The following is an 8,647-nucleotide window of genomic DNA, read 5'->3' as shown; positions in this document are numbered from 1 at the left end:
CCAGCCCCTAATTAAACACACCAGAGATGCACTATACGGAATAATACTATACACAACCTGCATGAATAACCAATATGTGTATACTCAGTGTTCAATCCTACATTATAATCATATCTTACATAGCACAATATTCTAATGAACAACTGTAGATGATGTATGCAGACGTGTAAAATATCTGTTTATTTATGTGCAGTTTCCTTCTTTATTTCAAAAGAAGAAATGTAGAGGCAGGGGAAATAAAGCCAGGCATTAGGGCGGGTGGTGGGGGGGGCTATTTTGACAACTATTCTTTCGAATATTCACACACATCGATATATGAGGCTAGATATCGTCTTAAATCTGGAAATCGTAATATGACACAAATGTTATCTTTTCCTGGTTTTAAAAGCTGTGACAGTAAAGTGATGTATTTTTCTGAACTTATCAGACTTACTAGGTGTGAGGGGAAAACATTGATACAGCATATTATCGCAATATTTTCCGTGGCAATACTGTGTTGATACAGACGCCAAGTATCGATCTATTATTATATAAATATGTGTTTGGTCAGTTTGTCTGCTTGACAATTCCATTTTGCAGCAATACAAATGAAGTGAGAGAGAAACGTATTTCTGTGCTTTTTAAATTAAACACAGACAAAGTTTCCTTTTCGGGACATCATTTGAAATTGGAAAAAAAGTAATAAATTGCAATATATCGCCGAAAATAATATAATAATATGTATTATGACATAAGCATCGTGATGATATCGTATCTTGAGGCCTCTGGTGATTCCCACCCCTAAGACTTACTAGCAGTTTTATTATTAGCCTTTACCCACTTAGTCATTATATCCACACAGATGATTATTTATCAACTCTCATTGTGTTAATATTTTGTGAGAGCAGCAATTGTTAACCCTACAATATTGCCGCAATATTGATATTGATGTATTTGGTCATAAATATCGTAAGGTTTGTTTTTCACCATATCGCCCAGCTCTAATTGTATGATCACCAGACATGTTTGTCAATGCAAAATTATAGCACATCATCATTTGAAGTAAAGCCTGACCAATTATTTAGCAAAAATATTTGCTGATTGCAGATGTATCTGGTAAATGAATAACAAGAAATTGCAGAACAGAAATGCTAAAGTTATATTTACTTTAGAAATTGTGTCTCCATTATATAGTTTGTCCACCAGAGAGCACTGACAAGTTTATTTTTCAAATGTAAAATGTCACACACAAATTTAGGGGATCCTTAGCCAAAATGTTTATTCATAAATAACATTTATCATCATCAAATTTGTTAAACTCTCTAATATTGATATCATTGTCTGCCACAACAAGATAGTATTTGCTGGGCAATCATTTTGAGATTTACCCAACCAGGGCTCAACGCTAACTTTTTAAAGTGGTTGCCGGCTTGGCAAACAGGCATCAGATTTTGTTGCCGAAATCGCCAATAAGGTTGCCATGTTTTAAACTGCCTATATTTCAGACTGATCTCATGAAATGGCGTATGTATGACACGCCAATTAATATGCCATTGTTGGCGTGTTATCAAGACACATACTCGCTTTTTAGCATGTTTATCGACGCCGTTTGGCCTCCATTGACTTACATTACTTGATTGCGTGTGAATTGACTATGGGTGCACCAATCCGATATTAAGATTGAATATCGGCCCTCGATATTGACAAAATAGCTGGATCGGGGATCGGAAAAATTAATAGATCCACGGGCCGATCCAGCTTTTTTTTTCCCCCACTCCATCACAGCACTGGGACCCCTGTTAACTGCGTACCCTTCTCACTCATGGTAGTAACTTTATAACACAACAATTAATAACCCACAACTAACTTTCTTTAAAAGGATAAAACACCATAGCACATAACAATTTGTGACTTAAACAGTTTCTAACACTAATAATTTTACATTTACAAATGTAGCTACACCGCCGAACGGCACGTTCGCTAACATTATAGCTGCTAGCTAGCCAGGTAGCATAACAAGTCTGTTAAGCTGGGAGAGGCTCCTATCACTATTGCACATTCAAGAACAGAGAAGAAAGTTAGAGGATGAAGAAAGACCGGAGATACACCAGAACAACGTATGCTCAAGAGAGGAGCCGTCTGTTGCTGCAAGATTTTTTGTTTCTAAACACGTCCGTTATTTTAACAGTTATACAAACAGTTGTTCGAACATTATTCAAACAGCGAAGGAGGCTGACAGCGGAGCTACGTTCAGTCGCCCACTACAACCACACTACAACCTAACTTACCTGTGGCCAAGGTAGTGTTTATACAACTAGCTTACAATTATTTTGTTTTGAAAGGGAAACAATGTTAAAGTTGTTTGTATGTGTATTCATTCGATTTGAGTTTATTTTACTACTTTGCAGGAAAAAAAATAGTTTAGATTCTTTAACTGTTTCATGGATTCTCCTTCATATAACGTTATTGTATAATGTTGATGAGCCAAGCAAACCCTTTAGTTATCAAAGCTTTTAGTAAACATGATGACATTAAAATGTTTGTGATATTCTATGTACTCCTGACTGTAGAACAAGCCATTATAAACCTATATAAAGGCCCATTGTTGTTAATTTAAATTTAGAAGTTTGATTACATTATATTTTCGATTTGAATGCACAATTGTTTTTTAAATAACAAATAAATAAGAATACATTACATCTATGTTATTTTGTCTTAGTTAGAAAAGTAATGTCTAGTTAGGAAAGTCTGGTGCCTTTAGTCTCTTCCCATGGTGGAAGGAAGGTATAAGGTGCAAAAGGTATACAGTTTATTATTAATTCAACAACAGTATCGGATCGGTATCGGGTATCGACAGATGCACAAAGCCCTGGCATCGGGACTGAAAAAGTCGGATAGGTACATCCATAGAATTGACGCCGTACCGAGTAGTATGAAAGGGCGAAAATCCGCGTAGGGAAGTTGGTCGGGGAGGAGGATGGGTAAAACACAGGACTTTCACCCAGGAGAGCGGGGATCGTGTCCCGCGTGTCACGTTTCCTTCGTATCCCACATGTGATGTTTCCTTTCCACATTTGTTCTTTTCCTAAACCCAACCCACGTGGCGTGTCACGTTTCTGAAACCCAACCCCGTTCTTCTTTTCCTAATCCCAACCGGCTCTTCTTTTCCTAAACCCAACCCACCTGTGATGTTTCCTAAACCCAACCGTAGCCTCGCACACAAAAATGCAAAAGATTACAAATAAAAATATTATGGTGCAAATCCGCCATCATAATAGATATGCGCCAAGGTACAAACGCGCATGGCTTTTAAAGGGAATGGGAGATGACAGTGATTGGTTTATAGCATGTTACACCCAAAACACACCTATGAATTAATGAAGACACCAAGTACAAACCTTTTGAACCATGCACCCCGTGCACGGACCCTTTTTTCCGCCGTCAAACTAGCAAAAGTGGATTTGGAAACGCCCTAAACGCACCTGCGCCATGCGCTTCACACCGTGCGCTTAGATCATTAAAATAAGGCCCAACATTTTGTCCCGTCTGTTGTTTTTCAGACAAAGCATTTTCTTTTAATATTTAATTTTAAAAGTATTTCACTTACAGCTGCTGCAACACATACTCTACTGTATTCTCAAGATCTGTGGCAGAAAAGCTGCATGATTGCTAGGCCTATGAAAAACCACCATGTGGGTACAATAATAACTAATTGTTCACAGATACATGGGCTGTAGCAGTAATCTTCAGATCTCCTCAGTGAGGAAATATAGATATTTGTAAAAGCACTAAGGTGATTAGGCAGGGTTTTCTACCTCCTGCGGTACATGGCCTGAGTCATGCTGGGAGCACCAGGAGCTCTGTGGAAGTCTGGTGAGGAAGTAGAGGATTAGGACTAGCTGCTGCATTATTCTGATATGACCCAAACAAAGCCATCAGCATGGGACCAGTGTAGGGGGTGCAGTCTGTCTGTCACTTATACTCCGTCTTTATATATGAAGATGAATACATGGACAGAATTTATTCTGATATGACCCAAACAAAGCCATCAGCATGGGACCAGTGTAGGGGGTGCAGTCTGTGTCTGTCATTTATCCTCCCTCTTTATATATGAAGATGAATAAATGTATATGGACAGAATTTACAAGAAAAACTCAGTTATGTTAAGAGGCAATACATTCAGAATCGGAATGAAATTATATTGCTATTAAGGGTGTCACCGAAATCAATCGAAATTAAGTCACAATCTTGAATATCGAATAAAAAATTGTATCGTTGATACTGCCACGCCCCCATGTCACGTCCGGTCGGCTAGTCAAGCGGAAAAAAAACACACGTGTTGAAGTGCTGCGAGTCAGTCAACCTCCTGTAACAAAAGATAGCATGGCAACTGTAGATGCTGGAGACCGGACAGAACTTGAGCCCCCTCCTCTTTCACTGAAGTGTGTGAAAGTATTTTGGATTTCCAGTGAGTTATGTTGACAACGTTCGCGTGTGCAAAAATGCCACAGTTTTTTTTTTAAGCTCTGCTATGTGCGTGTACTATTGAGAATGAGGACATACGTCATGATTTGGGAGGTGATTTTCTGAGCCCGTCCGCCATTTTGGCGTACCAACACTATACACAACTATAACAGTGTAAGAGCGCTGCATTTCAAAACACTGGACGAAATGGATGTGGAACTGTCAACTGTGCTGTTCAATTTGTTTTGCTGAGATGGAAAAGGTGAATCATCGTCAGTCTGCTTGCAGGAGGAGAATATTCTGTCGGCAACTTTGCCCGCAACGTGCGAAGGTAGTTAACGTTACCGACACCGATAGGCAATAATGTTGGCAATAGCTGTCGTTTTCGCTTATTTATCCCATGTAAATAAATTAAAAACTCATGGGAGTTCATGTCTGAACTTTGTAGTTGTCATAACACTTACCGGTAAGGATAATTGCATTAATTAATCTTAATTACATTAAGCTTAAAAAAGTAGCGAACAGTTTACATTAGCTTGTAGTTCGCTGCGTACATGTAACATTAGCTCATTGTCCAGTAGCTTCTAGCTTTCAAACAAATGCAGTGCAAAATATAAATCAGCAACTACAAGGTAAATGCTACCAGCTAATGGAGGTTGCCACAGGCAGTGTGATATGCAGTAAACTGCAAGTGAGACAGGTTAAATAGCTAGTACTGTAAACACACAAGCTACAAGGCTACAAACCAACATATGAAAAGTCATAACACCATTGATAAACACCCACTATACCACTATTACACCTAGCTACCTTTACCACAGTAAAGGTTGTCAGTTAAGACCATGATGAAGAAACTACACCACTACACAGTTACATGAAGTACCTTCATGTTACAGTATGCTTAAATATACTTGTGATACAATTCTAATCTTAACCAGGACAGGTTGGATAACTACTGCACTAACCTAAAGCTTTCTCCTTCTGTCTGCAGTCTTGAAGCCACCCCATCATCGGCTGTGTCTGATCGCCTTCATGTTGAATATACTTGTGTACAGTGTATAGTCATGTTTGAATAAATGTTATGATAAAGATACACGTTTCGTTAATGTCTTTTTAGAGCTTGTATACCTAACGAGTTATTAAAACAGGTAGCATCTGAATATAATTACTCAGTTAGAAGTTCCTGTGTCCAGGTCATAATTTGATGGAAAAATAGACATTATATTATAGATATATAACTTAAAGACACAGACAAACCAGTTAATTTAATGAATTTATTTTTTGAATGGTAATCTCTAATATAGCAAATAATCTATTCAACATTTGTCTTTGGCCTCTGTCTCCCTGCTTGTCTTTTGCTTTCCCTCTCCTCCTCATCTCTCCCTTCTGGTGATGCTAGTGCAGCCTCCGTTTGTTCCTTAGTCCCTGTTAAAAGACAGCAAACACAAGAAAAAGATATTTACCGTTATGAATGCTACAACGGAACATTATACTTGTTACATGGGAAACTACTCATACATTTTAGCTTTCATTTAACGTTGCTAGTGAAGTTAACAAGGTGCAGCTGTACCTCCCATCCTGCAGCTACAACTGATAAACACACACATTTCTAAATCTCTGCTAACGTTACGCATATACAGCAACGGCTTATAAAAAGAGATGAAAATGCCACCAGACATTAAAACTTTACAAACACAAATGGCACAAAAGACAGCGACCCATCTAACAGCCTAATGTTAAATGATTAGCACTGGTGTATTCACTTATGCTTAGCACTGTAGTTAGCTAGCTAGCAGCCTAGGCAACAACATTAGGTGCACTTCGGGGCTTTAAGAGCCGACAACATAAACACATTTAAAGACATTTTAAGAGAACTTACCAGAATGAAAATGCAGAGAACACACACACATCGACTGGGAGATGCGGTCGAAAGTAAAGTCCTTTCTTCTAATTGCAGCCACCCAATAAATCCAACATCTCTTGTCACAACAATGAACATGAGCAGCTCAAAATGGCGGAAGGGGGATCTCTGGGGGTGGGGCGCTATGCCGTGATGACATCTCCTCATTCTCAATATTCTGTGCGTTTACCATTGCACATTAGCCTAGCAGCTAGCGGATATTCCTTCTGCTTATAGCTTTGTCCCAACAAAACCGCACGGTTGAATTTCAGCCTGCATGCACGTTTTCTAGCCTAAACAGAGCGGCTTATATTGGTTATATTAGAGAGAGCAACAAGTTACCGGACTGCCGTCCGCCGAGTCACCCTCTTTGGTCTGCTCAGCTGCTGTGCTGGCTCAATGGTGTTTTAAGCCCCCAACTAAGCCTTAAAGGCAGCGCTGCGACCGTCGTCTTCAACCATAACCATTGCCTAATCCTAGTGCCTTCCAGGCAGCGCTGCCTGGAAGACGACAATGGGGGCTTCAAACACCAAACTCCATGTGGTGCAAAGTGTCTGCCCTCAGGATTGTCGGTAAACTTTTTTTTTTCTTTTTACTTTGACAAATTGTCAAGTTTCCAATTGACTGAAGATATGTTATTGTTACATTATGTTGTTAATAAATGTTTTAAAATTTGACAATGTAATGTGGTACATTGCGAACAAAGGTCAGATATTATATTACATACAAGTCTAGTCTAAAAATGGCATAGCAACCAAAAAAAAAGTTAAAATCGAGAATCGACTCGAACCGTGAAATCGAAAATGTAATCGAATCAAGGATTTGGAGAATCGTGACACGCCTAATTGTTATGTAAACAATAAACGCATTATAAATTAAGTATTTTATATGCTCTAACTAATACAGCATTATTAATACTACTACACCTTTCTTTAAGGGCACATTGAGTGAATGCATTATTTTTTTTAAATGTACAGCAGTCTTTTGAACAGTCTTTTCCCCAGCCTATTAGTTCACACTGCTGATGTACACGTACAGCTATTAACCCTCTCAGTGATTCTCCTGAGTTAATTTCTAATGAAAAATAAATTGAGTTGCTCCCTACACTTTCATAACATTTCCTCCTCAGAATAAATGGGCTCCTTTATGAGAAAAGACAAACTGTTGTTAATGATTTTATAAGCAGGGAGCCCACCTGACATCCTGTTTTCTATTACTGTTCTTTATTCAATTTGTGGGACGCACTGCAGGTGACCTAACCTATGAAAGGGCACTCTAAATTAAATTATCAGAGCTCCTTGAAATTTTATAAATTCAGAATCGGCCTCACAGAGGGATCTCATACCAGAAACTAATGGCTTCACCTTTAGCTTTGCATAAATCAAATCGCACCAAAAGGTTAGAACACATCATGCCAGGATGTATCAATGCCGTTTTTAACAACATAACATGTAGTAATTTAGGAAGTGTAAAAGACAGCTGTATGAGGTCATATGTATCCTTGCATGTATGCACACACACGAATACTGATTCCGTACAGTAAAATCTACCAACAAAAAGAATGTCCTATCAATGTAAATATAAAACCATACCTGCAAACTCAGAAGGGCTGAAAAAGGTGACACATCTCTCTCCCCCCCGAGAAGAAAATAAAGGGAAAACATAAAATTTTCCCGGTGCTAAGACGATTTAAAACGGTGCCTGAACAGATTTAAATATATATATATATATATAGGAGCACCTTGTTCAATTGTATTTGTCTGTTCAAAACTATAAAACAATAAAAAGTTGATCTAATCTAAAAAAAAAATTAAAAAAAAGGAGCACAAAACGGCGACATTAAAGAACAACTTGTGTATTGCTAAGGCCACAGGTTCAAAATTAAATGATTTATTAAAAATGTAATAACAATAACTTATTTCACCAGTAAATTCCTGTTAAACTACAAAAACAACCACTGCATGGGAAAAAGGTATTTTACAATAATTTTGATTGCACCATGAGGCTGGCAAGGCGAGGCTGAGTCTGTGTTTTTCAGACAACGGCAGCTACAGTCTGGTGTTAGAATCATCTACAGTGAAATACAGACACTTTTTCACCATTTAGCTGTCAGCATTTGTGTGTTTACTCCAGCTGCTAGCTAACAGTAGGCTAACGTTACTTGCTGTCGAGTGTAGTTTTAAATAACTAGCGTCCCGTGCGGCAATGTTTCAGTTCCCTCTAAAGTCCGTTTTCGGAGCACCAGAGAGAAGCGCAGGCATTTAAGTGGCACCTAAATAAGGCACTGAAATCCGCGTTGCTATT

General features: G+C 38.5%; 1 long non-coding RNA gene across 1 annotated transcript; it reads right to left on the bottom strand.

Annotated features, from left to right (window-relative positions):
• Nucleotides 1–5,707: 5,707 nt before the first annotated feature.
• Nucleotides 5,708–6,746, bottom strand: LOC144522894 (uncharacterized). Its single transcript, XR_013502463.1, has 2 exons — nt 6,323–6,746; nt 5,708–5,868 (listed from the first exon to the last, which is right to left on the bottom strand). It is a non-coding gene; the product is annotated as an uncharacterized LOC144522894 (long non-coding RNA).
• Between the last annotated feature and the right edge of the window lie 1,901 nt (nt 6,747–8,647).

This window comes from Sander vitreus, chromosome 9 (assembly GCF_031162955.1).
Source record: "Sander vitreus isolate 19-12246 chromosome 9, sanVit1, whole genome shotgun sequence".
NCBI lineage: Eukaryota > Metazoa > Chordata > Actinopteri > Perciformes > Percidae > Sander > Sander vitreus.
Note: the sequence above shows the minus strand (reverse complement) of the source record. Positions and strands in the feature narration are given on the sequence as shown.